The sequence below is a fragment of the Podarcis gaigeae genome (assembly GCF_964106915.1).
Source record: "Podarcis gaigeae genome assembly, chromosome: 7".
NCBI classification, from domain to species: domain Eukaryota; kingdom Metazoa; phylum Chordata; class Lepidosauria; order Squamata; family Lacertidae; genus Podarcis; species Podarcis gaigeae.
In genome coordinates this window covers 60,263,780-60,276,053 of record NC_139683.1, presented here as the reverse complement: position 1 = coordinate 60,276,053, position 12,274 = coordinate 60,263,780, and positions in this window count along the sequence as shown.

The window sequence follows — 12,274 nt, the reverse complement described above, 5'->3', positions numbered from 1 at the left end:
TTTGAAATGGGAGAAACTTCCTTGCTGTATCTGTTAGCAATGCAAAACTAGCAAGCAGAACGTGGATGGAGAATCTGTTTTAACTCCCCAAAAGAGCCATCACTTTTCATGTGGTCTCAGCTAATTGATCCTTATGGCTACCCTTAACTTTTCCTCCTCGCAATTATCCATTTCTGAAAGTATTTCTCCCAAGAGATTTCTGCGCAAAAGAATGAGATTATCCGGAAAGTTTACAAAAAGTAAACCCAACCCGTGCCTCAAAGACCAACAAATTTATGCGGCCATAATTCCGAGACACATGGAAATAGCGGGGAAATGGGATGGAAAAGTATTAGAAATGAAGAAAAAGTATTTTACTGTGAGCAGCAAAGGAGAGAGGGGAAAGAAGCATCTTGGAGGGGGGCAGAAAGTCAATCTTTAAATTGGTGTCAAATTTAAATTAATTTGTTTACAATCTGGAAAACTAATAAAAAATAATTGGTAAAAAAATAAAATAAATAAAATAGTGGGAAACAGTAACGTGGGTCAGAGTCAGGAACAGTGGAGCTATAGGGCCAGAAGGACATCACTAGCACAACAAGGCTCCCACACCTTCCTCCTGCATCCCCCATCCACTCTGGAGGATGAAAAGGAACACTGGAAAAACAAATGTGGGAGAGGAAAGTGAAGATTGTTCCATTTGGCAAGCAGGAAGACTCAACATTCACCTCCAATTCTCTGCTGGGAACTTCTGTGTCTTGCAGTTGAGGTTGGGGTGCTGTGACCCCTGAAGGCCCTGAATCCTCCTGTTTTTTTTGTCTCATTGTCCACTGACACAGCCTCCTCCTCTGCAACATTTGCTTTACGGAGCGCCAGGTCCTCTCAAGAGGATTGTACAGTTACGATATCTTAAGTGGTGTCCAAATCAATGCAGCTTTGAAATGTTCCACCATCTTGATTCAAAATGACACCCAACCCTAGGCAAACATATGTCCAAATGCATAGAGGAACAGATGGACAGATAAACAACTTTCCAAAATATATAGTAGAAGTAGAAAGTATATTAATTAATATGTATATAGAGATACAAGGTCATTAACCTAAATACACTTTGGGAAATGATTATATGTGGGGGCCTACGGTTGTTGGACATGTAAGCCCTATTTGTTGGCATCTGTCTGCTTTGAGAGGCAATGGAGTGTGTGTCTGGGGGTGAAGTCAAACCACTGAGAATCACAGCGCCTGCTGTAGCTGCAGAGACGGGTAACTCATAACTGCTGCCTCCCACATTAGCTGCACCGAAGTAACCTTCCTGGGGCACAAGCTTGGGCTATGTCTATGGAGGGCTTTGCTGCCTAGATGACAGCAAAGTCTCGCTGATATGGTTCAAAGGAAAGCAGAGCAATACATTTGGCAACAGCTTGGCAGCAGGAGTGGCAGCCATAAGGAAGTGTACAAGATGCCATCCAACCATCTTAGGGACTCCACTCCAGGTTCCTTCTTCTCCTGTTTCTTCTCCTAAAGATGTCCCACAAGGCAGCAGGTAGTAGGCCACTATGCAATTGTTGAACCCAACCATGTAGATGTCTGGAGTGCTTGGAGGCAGGAAGGCACCCCTGGAACATGAAGTGATTCTGCTCACCTATTAGATGTAGGCTGTACATACTTAGACCTCATTCCCACTGGTCTGGTTCTTAAATATGAATGAAATGTTTTTCTAGAACTACATTAAATTGGTTTGGTAAGTTGTACTGGCTGTTCCTTCTAACTCTCAGCACTGGCTCTAAAACAGGTCCTCATTGGAGGTTCCATGACTCCCTGTCTAGTGCCTAAACACAAAATCCAGAAGACTGGGAAGTAGTGCTAGAAATAAAAGACTCCGTTGAGCAAGTTTTGATGTATTTTCCCACTGTGTTTACTGTCTGCCCCGTAGGTTCCTGGCTCCCCTTAATCTGCCAAGCAGACAAACAGGGTCTTGCCATGTGGGGATCAGGTGCATGGAGTGGGGGAACTACTATGTGGACATTTCCACTGTTGATCAATGGCAAAAGAACTGGAAGCAATACGAATGACACCAGAATAGCATGAGTTATAATGCGCTCATGGAACTTGCATGCTGCAGCATATTTCTCCCCAGTAGTTGTTTAAAAATGGGGATGGTAGTGTGCAAGTCAATGAATCTCTCTGTTTTCCAATGAGGTAAATTATATTTCAGTAATAGGTCTGTGGAGTGTTTATTCACTTGAATGGATTTATTTAACAGATATTGGGCCCAGAGGATTTACCTGCAGGATATGCAGAGATTACTGAGCAGCGCAAATGGTCATTCAGCAAATACATCCTGCAATAAACAGGAACTTATATCGGTATTACTAGTAGAACAGAGCCAGACTAGCCCAGTAAATAGAGCTTTGGCTATTGAATCTGGAAAGTCTGGCAAATTGAAACAGCAGCTCAGCCTTGGACTTATTTGGTATCCCTGGGGCAATGGCTCTCCTCTTGGCTGAAGAATATTAGCAACTCATTCCAGAGAGTTGTGGTAGTCGTAGTGATCAGTGAAATCAGATTTTAGAATATTTTACCCACTAATAAAATGATAATTTGAGATTATATACAGTGGTACCTCAGGTTACATACGCTTCAGGTTACAGACTCCGCTAACTCAGAAATAGTGCTTCAGGTTAAGAACTTTGCTTCAGGATGAGAACAGAAATCATGCTCCGGTGGCACGGCAGCAGCAGGAGGCCCCATTAGCTAAAGTGGTGCTTCAGGTTAAGAACAGTTTCAGGTTAAGTACGGACCTCCGGAACGAATTAAGTACTTAACCCGAGGTACCACTGTAATGCCAAAATTCTACTTGTGGTGTTCAAATGTTTCCAATAATGTCCACAGGGAGCATTGTGACAGAATGCATGTAAATAATCATGAAAGTCTCAGGAGCATTTCTGTGGTCTCCCTAACCAGCTTTGTTGTTGTTGTTTAGTCGTTTAGTTGTGTCCGACTCTTCGTGACCCCATGGACCAGAGCACGCCAGGCACTTCTGTCTTCCACTGCCTCCCGCAGTTTAGTCAAACTCATGCTGGTAGCTTCGAGAACACTATCCAACCATCTCGTCCTCTGTCGTCCCCTTCTCCTTGTGCCCTCCATCTTTCCCAACATCAGGGTCTTTTCCAGGGAGTCTTCTCTTCTCATGAGGTGGCAAAAGTATTGGAGCCTCAGCTTTGGGATCTGTCCTTCCAGTGAGCACTCAGGGCTGATTTCCTTAAGAATGGATAGGTTTGATCTTCTTGCAGTCCGTGGGACTCTCAAGAGTCTCCTCCAGCACCATAATTCAAAAGCATCTATTCTTCGGCGATCAGCCTTCTTTATGGTCCAGCTCTCACTTCCATACATCACTACTGGTAAAACCATGGCTTTGACTATACGGACCTTTGTTGGCAAGGTGATGTCTCTGCTTTTTAAGATGCTGTCTAGGTTTGTCATTGCTTTTCTCCCAAGAAGCAGGCGTCTTTTAATTTCGTGTCTGCTGTCACCATCTGCAGTGATCATGGAACCCAAGAAAGTAAAATCTCTCACTGCCTCCGTTTCTTCACCTTCTATTTGCCAGGAGGTGATGGGACCAGTGGCCATGATCTTCGTTTTTGTTGATGTTGAGCTTCAGACCATATTTTGCAGTCTCCTCTTTCACCCTCATTAAAAGGTTCTTTAATTCCTCCTCGCTTTCTGCCATCAATGTTGTGTCATCTGCATATCTGAGGTTGTTGATATTTCTTCCAGCAATCTTAATTCCAGCTAGGGAAACCAGCTTAGCAACAGCTTAATATGAACAGTCGGTACATATTTTGGTAACCATCTAACTAACATGGTATCATTTAAGCACCTATCAAGGACGGGGTAGCAGTGAATTTCCTGCATTGGCAGTGATTTGGACTAGCTAGCCTATGATTTTATGTGACCTTCCAGACAAGTGATGAGTAGGTAGCCATGTTCACTTCTGGTTTATTTCTTTTGCAGCCACACTATGGTACATATGATTACAGCAGCCTCAGGAACCATGTGTATTCCTAGTCTTTGGCTGATAGGACTTGCCTGTTTTGTTTACTACTATTATTTCTGGTATAATATGACTTATGGCAGGTGCAGTATTGAATATTGCCTGAAGGTTCTTCAGAAGTCTTTCTATGCTGAACATTCTGGTATCAATCTGTCTTTGTCTGGTGTGACAGGGAAAGAAACAGCCTTAGGATTTCTGCTTGTAGTCAGCCACTACCTGTGGTCATGAATGCGTTTGCCATGCAGGCTCATTCACAAACATGGGTTGGGCATTGGCGTGCAACGTTGTGAGTGATGCAGATTGAACATCGTTACAAACATTATTTACTACAATGTGGTGGATGGGTGGAAGTTGGTGATCACAAATCCAAGTGCTAGCATGATGTGTCTGTTAGAGACTGCCCTCTGTGACATACAATTAATGCTTTAATAGCCACTATCTGAAGTAAACATGTAAGTGGCAACCCACCTATAGCCATGCACGACAAACTGTGAAGAAATAGACACTCGAGACAGTAAATGTGAATGTGGATTCCCTTGTACATTGCAAGATGCATAAGAAGGCACATTCCTATCCTTGGGGTCTCATCATGTGCTTAATACCAGGTGTGCATTGTTCTGTGAATGCTCCTCTGACCTGTAGGGTTAACACTCAGCAGTCAAAATATTTTTTCATATATAAATAAGGAAATAGAAACATGAATTTATTTTCCCTAACCAGCTTTTATCTGTTCTTTTACTGATGTTTGATTGAAGTTACTGTAATTTTGAATGTTCTGTACCGCCTTGACGTATTTTTATGTAAAGTGTGGCTTATACTTATGTCAATAAATAAAATGAACTTGCTATAGGTCTGTTGGGAGAGCATAAGACTGTTAATCCGAGGGTCATGGATTTGAGCCCCACCTTGGGCAAAAGATTCCTGCACTGCAGGGAGCTAGACGAGATGAACCTCATGGTCCCTTCCAACTCTACAGTTCTATGTTTCTATGACTCTGCTTTTAAGTGGCATTTATGATAAAGAAGTGGCACTAACTCAGTTTTCATTTTGCTCATAATTGTGATGGATCGCACAGACGTTGACTTTTAGACACCTTTGTCTATTTTCATCCAATCACATTTTAAAGTTGTACAATATTATGGGGTTTAATCTTTCACCTTCCCACACTACCTTTTAAAAAATTAATTTACATTTGCACAGTGTAGGTTTGTGAGGAATTATAGTCAGGGTCAGACCATAAGATGCACCTTTAATGATTGTTGTATGTAATTATCTAATGCTTCTTTTAGCCTGGAAACCAGCTGTTTTATTAAAGCTTTAGGCAGCATTCATAATTCACTAATGGTTGATCTGTGCAACTGAAAATTGGTCCTGATTGCACAGTGAGCTCAGTGCTCAACTGGCACTGGCCACGAGGCTGTCTGAACACTTTGTTCTGTGGCCAGATTGAATTTCAGCAGAGAGGAAGAGGAAAGTGGTTATCATTTCCATGTGGAATGAAAAAATAATAATCTGGCTGCATGACAGAGCAAGCAGATGACAGTGTTGGCCCTATAGCCATCTCTAACGAGTGCCGATAATGGTGTCAAGATATGACCTCATGGTCTGCTTCCTCCTCCTCAGAGGACAATGCTATGGATTTGGGGGAAGAATGAGAGTCCTCACTGCCCTGGAATCTCAACACAGGAGGATGCCATTCTGCCAGCACCTCTCTGGCCTGACACCTGAAGACTCCAGCCAGAAGCTCCCATAGAACCACAGTCTCCCCAAAGCTGTAGCAGCCAACAGCTCTTAAAAAGGCAACTAACTGTCTTGCAATGACATTATGATCAGTGAACAGAACCTGGCACCGGACAGGTTGACCATAGTACACTTTTGCTTTCGCAGCTGCACTGGCTTCAGTCTGTTTCCAGGTGCAGTAGAAGGTGCTGGTTTTAACCTTTAAAACCACAAAAGGCGTAAGACCAGGCTACCACAAAGGCCATCTCTGAACCTTAAAGATTTTCGAAACCCTACTTCCAGACCCCCACCAAATGAACAATGGAGGCAAAAAACCAAGGAATGAGACCTTTTAGTACCGGCATCCATGTTACGGAATAACCTTGGCAGGGAGATTCACCTGACATCGTGATCAACTCCCGCCCAGAAACTAATGTCCCCACTGTGGAAGGACATGTGGATCCAGAACTGGCCTCCACAGTCACTTACAGACTCATTGTTAAAACTGTGTTTGTTTATGGAAGACAATCTTACTCGGCTATGAGCAATCGCCAAAGAAGAAGGTGGTCTTTTTGAGGCCAGGTGAAGAAGGCCTTTCTCTTCACCCAGGCCTAAACTGCAGCTTACCAGAACATTATTTATTGTGTATTTATTATTTTCTATAAAATAATATTTTCTATAAAATAATAAATACAGGATATAATACGTAAAGAAATGTAAACTAATAAAGGGATAGAAAAGGAAATTCCAAACAACTTACAAAAATCAACATACTTAACTGTGGTGAGATCTGCCTTTTTTAGGAAAACATCTATTTTTTAAAAAAGGAAAAATAGTGGCAGAGCGTGCTTAAAAATCTTTCTTACACACAAAAAATTCTATTAAAATATATAATGTAACTAACAAGAATGTCAAGAAAAAGCGAAGCTGAGCATAAGCACCCTTAGTCACCCCTGCTATTTGTCTGCCCTGGAGCAAAGCTAGATGCAGGTGCACCTTTTTTAACCTTTAGGGATGATTCTGACCCCAACAGGTAGCTAAATTCCCACGGTCAGCACCAGGGGTTGTGTCCATGGGTTTCAGAGCTACGGAGCCAAGAGGATGCCACTCAAACAAAGAAAAATAAAGCTTGTTTTAAGTCAGGAGACAGTCTGAACGATCTTCCTCGGGGATTGCGTTGCAGGTACAGAGCGATGGTACACCTGGATTCGGATTCTGAATAAAAACTTTCCCAGCGTTCAAGGATGTTTTGCACAGCTGCTTCGCGCCCATCTCCAAGCATATTAAGTGGGAGAAGTGGTATGAATGAATGAGTCGACCCTGCGATTTTATTATTAAGGGGCTAAATTAAAAATAAATAAATATACAGAAACACGGAGGGGCGTGGGAGGGGCGGAGGGAAACCACCTCGGTTGGTCGAACCAAGGAGGTCCTCCAGTGCCATCTTCCGTCCACAAGGAGCACAGCAGCTTCCCTGCGGCGGCGTGCTTTTTGCAAGGGCTGAATCAGGTATTGTGCGAGTGAGACCAAACGGCTGAACTTCTCCCAACATTGAGTGGAGGCTGGCCGGCGGCGCCCATAGACAGCCGCAGGAGAGCAAGCGGGCTGCATGCACCACGCAATGCAAAGCCTTGGCTCTGGGAGACAGACAGACAGACAGGCGGCGTGAGGCGCGAGGCGGTCACGTGGGTTAGCAACAGGCAGCAGCCAGTTAGAAAAGAGGCTGTCAGAGGCGGGCTGTGATCGGAGCATGATAGCTGATTGGGCGGAGTGTGTGTCTTTTTTCCTCTCCCTTGGAGAGCTTTTGGGATGGGAAGCGTCCTTAGGTTTGTGTTTCAAAGAATGTGAGGACCCATACGTGTGGCTTTCTGTCAGTAATTTCCCATCCCACTCCTCTTTAAAATATAACAACAACAACGACAACAACAACAACGACGACAATAATAAGGCTGCTGCCAAGCAGCTTGTTGCAGTTCTGGCAGAAGAGGCAGCTTCAAAAGAAACTTAAAAGAAAAAAATGAGCACAAAACTTCCCATCAGGTGCAAAATTGGCCTGAGATGGAAAATCTCTAGGGAGGGAAAGATTAGGGAAGTAACCAGCTGCGGGCAATGGCTGTTAGGCCTCTGTTGAGAAGAGCATCTTCCGGCACATGCAAGAGGTTTCACGGTTTGCAGCTGACAATGAAAAGAGCCTGTGTTGCTTTTAGCTTTTCAAGGTGACTCCTGAGGAAAGGGTTGGTAGGAGAAGAAGGCGCAGGAGGATAGTTGCAGTGAATCCAGCATCTTTTTGTATAGGCACCTGAAAGGGCTCTGCCTTCTTATCGTTCTTTATATTTAAACCAGAACTGGACCAATGAAGTATTCACATATTATTTTATCACATTTATAGCCCACCTTTCCTCCAAAGATCACAAGGTAGTGTATGCAGTTCTGCTCCTCCTCGTTTTATCCTCCCAAGAACCCTGCAGGGCAGGCTAGGGAGGGACAATGATTGGCCAAAGGTGAGTTAGGAAGAACGGAAGAAAGACTTCAAACAGAGGGCTGTTCTCTGTAAGGAAACATGACCACCCTGTTCTGTCCTTTCAGTGTGATTACTCTTTTCTACATATTTCCATTCCTGGGGGAGTTATTGTTTAACAAAGCAGGAATTATTTGATCTATGAGGCACTATTATAGTGTGGGATACTTCTGAACAAGGATTATGCATTTAAAACAAGGAATGTCTGTGACAGAATGCTTTGCATTGGTGTGGACAGGTCAGTCTATTTCCATCCCATGTCAATTTTGTACATGTTCACTCATAAATCCATATTGTGCTGTCTCCACATAAATCTGTTTTTTGGAAGAAGAAAAACCTACAGTAATGAGTAGTTAAATATGTATTATCACAAAATATGTATTTAAATTGTGTGTTTTATCTCAATGTACACATTTCTAAATGCATTATATCTTGTATTACAACCTTGGGAAAAGTTTGGAATCTGAAAAGTAAACAAATGAAAGACTGCTCTTTCCCTACTTAAGATAAAAATAGTTCATTTCCAGTGCTCAAAGCACTTAATGTACATTATCTCAATAATCCTTGCAGCATACACATAAGGTAGGCTAGTATCGCTCCCATCTTGAGGATTCGCAATTAATTAAAACCATTTATAAGCCACATTTAAGCACCATTAGAACATATTTCCTAGACCACCTGGCTAACTGGAGCTGGAGCAATAAATAAATAAATAAATGCAACATTCCGAGGTGCAGGGGGCTGTATTCGCACTGTATAGCACAGCAGAGTAACATTGTCTCATAGACTGAACTTGATTCATGGCACACTTAGCAAAACGTAGCCATCACTGTTCTACTTCCTACTTCCTGTCTTTTTTCTCATGAAGTTGATTGTATCTGCAGCCCATTTTTCTTAAATCTCCACAACAGGAACTGCCTGGCTGTGTTGTGGAGGTTTATCATACAGGTATGTATTCTGCTGTATTGTTCAGGAGGGTCATATATTGTTCTTACCCGAAGTGTGTAAAGTTTGAACTTCATTTCCCTATAGTCACCTTGAAAAAATATTGAAATTTTTCCACCCCAAAAAAGAAAAAAATGCAGTCCCTTCAAAGTGGCTATAGATTTGGCAGGCTCCAATGCTCTTTTCATTCATGCAGTCTCCAAACACAGTCATTCATACCTATAAGGAAGGAAGTGTCAGGTTATGCACAGATATTTTGACATGCGCTTATTCAAACCCTGAGTTCTCAAAGGAAGCAGATTTGTGCCATAATATTTGTACTGCTTTAAAAATGTATACAACTGAGGTGCCAATTTTATGCTTGGCCCTGCGTGGGAGCACAACTATTTAAAAGTAAACCACAAATGCTAAGTATAGTAGGGATCCCTTTATCGTCTGCATTGGATTACTGAAATATCGTCTTTGTGGGGCTCCCCTGAGGTTGGCCCAGAAACTGCAGTTAGTACAAAATGCAGTGGCTTGAGTGTTTGCTGGGCCAGAATATTGGCACCGTGTTACATTGCTGATGCTGAAAAGTTTGCACTGGCTGCCACTTAGCTGCCAGGCAAAATTTAAGTTACCTTATGCAGATTGAGATCAGAATACTTAGAATACAATCTCAACACTATTCTATGCAGTTGACCACTTCACTCTGCAGTAGAGCACCTCCTGCAAACACAAGCTTATCAAGAGGTCCATTCCCCACAATGTAGGAAGCAGTCTTTACTGTGACAAAACCTACCCTTTGGAATTCCTTCCTGTAACATACAAAACAGATGCCATCTCTATTACCTTTTTGGAGCCCACAGAAGACCTTTGTCCAACAAGACTTTTAAAGCAGAGATTTTTATCCCAGTCTGTATCTATATTGGACTTGATTTTTATTGTTAAATTGCTTTGGGATGTTTTGTGGCAAGCAATTCTTAACTGAAATAAATAAAGGAAATAAATCTAGAGCTCTTTGGGTAGTGTATGAAATATGCCCACAATAAGCAGGAGTCTAGAACAGGGATTTACAATGGAGAATTAGATTTCCTCATGCAATGATGATAATCATAGGAATACCTTTTTTGTTTTATTGCAGTTAAACAGTAAAAAACACAACAGAATAAAACAACCAGCACTGACTAAAATGGATTAAAACCCTGGATAAATATGATGTTTGTGTCTGACATTGAAAACTAAACAAAAATTGTACCAGGGCTGCAGGTACAATCAACTTCATGAGAAAAAAAGTCTTTGTAGAGGGAATTCTAAGGGTACCACAGCAGAGAAGGCCCTCTTCCCTGTCATCACCTGCTTCACTTCTAAAAGTAGAGCAAGGTGAGCTGATTTTAAGGCTTGCAGCCCAATTCATTTATACGGTGGGTGTGAAGGGCATGCTACAGAATCTTCAACACAGAAAACTAGCTCTGGAGCCAAGGTCACGTGACATGAGAGCAACAGGGCCTTCCACACCCACTGAATTACAAAACTTTAACGTCTCTATCCAGAAGACTAGAAAAAGAAAGACTTGGTAGGGTGGTGTCTGTGGGCAACTTGTGGGTAACTTACGGTTTATTAAACAAATCCTAGTGTGAACAAACCATGGCTTAGCATTATGTGCGTACCAGGCCATTGCATAAGAAAAATGTATGAGGCAATACCTTTATTAGGCCAACCAAAATGTCACAAAATAGTATGCTAGCTTTTGAGTTCTTCAGAACTCTTACTCAGACTGGATGGTAACAAAAACACAAGGGAAGGAGGACAGAGAGTGAGAAAATACTGCCTGGTGCTCAAGCCACCCATGGCTGCATCTGGCGAAAGTCTTAAGATGGAGTATATGAGGAAGAAAACATTCAAAAGAGATCCTTTAAGTGCTATGCATCAAGTTTGCATGAAGACTAAAGCAAATGACTTGGTGACTCGGTTATATATCCACAGCTGGATTGGCAGGCAGGGGACAGATAGCTAAGATTCAGCCTTGAGAGATGTAGGCATTTGCTTTGACACAGTACAAGACTAGTAATTTATCAAAACCATTCATCAGGGAAAAGTGGGACAGGGACTAATCTCAGAGAGACTGGGCCAGCCTGACCTTTTTACTTCCTGGATACTTTTATTTAGTCACCACAAAAATCCTGTCTTCTCTGGTGAGAAAAGCATCGTTTCACTAGCAGGAAACCTTCCTTAAATCTGAAATGTTTTAGTCTGTCCTCAGTTGACCTCACTCCAGGGTATTCATGTCCTTTGCAGGAGAGGGGAGAAAGACTTGAGTGCAGCATTCCCAATGAAGATGTGAAGTGCCTTGTGCAGTAACATTATCATTTCTTCTGATTTATATTCTATTCCCTTATTCACTCCACTATCCTATTTGGCTTTTATACAAGAGTCATACATTGTCCTAATGGTTGCAAGGGTTTTACTAAAATAACCCCAGGAGCAAATTTCTTTTTCTGGTCCGCTTGCTGTGAATTACTGTTCCACTTAAAATGTACTCCTTCTCTTGGTTCATTGCATCCAGATTTATTATGTAACATTTGCATTACATTTTCTCTTTACCATCCCAGGTTCTTGTTAAGATTGACATCATTCTGAAACCACTTAGGTTGTTTCTCATTGTTCTCTCTCTCTTGAATTCTGGTACCTTCAGACAACTTTTATATCCTGGATCTGATTGTTTCTTGCAAACTATTTACACATTGGTTGCTGACAATCAAACCTAATTCCTATCTTTTAAAAGCATTTGATTGTCAGCAGTCAATATGTAAATAGTTTACAAGAGAATGCCAGTTCAAAGATATCAAAGTTGTCAGAAGGCACCAGAATTCAAGAGAGAGAGAATAATGAGAAACAACCTAAGTGGTTTCAGAATGATGTCAATCTTAAGAAGAACCTCGGTTGGAAAAGAAAAAATGTAATGCAAACATTACATCATAAATCTGGATGCGTTTTTTGTTTGTTTGTTTTTTACTTTCCAAGGTCACCACAAGCAACATCAGCCATAATTTGCCTGTGAAGTGGGAAGTACTTTTACG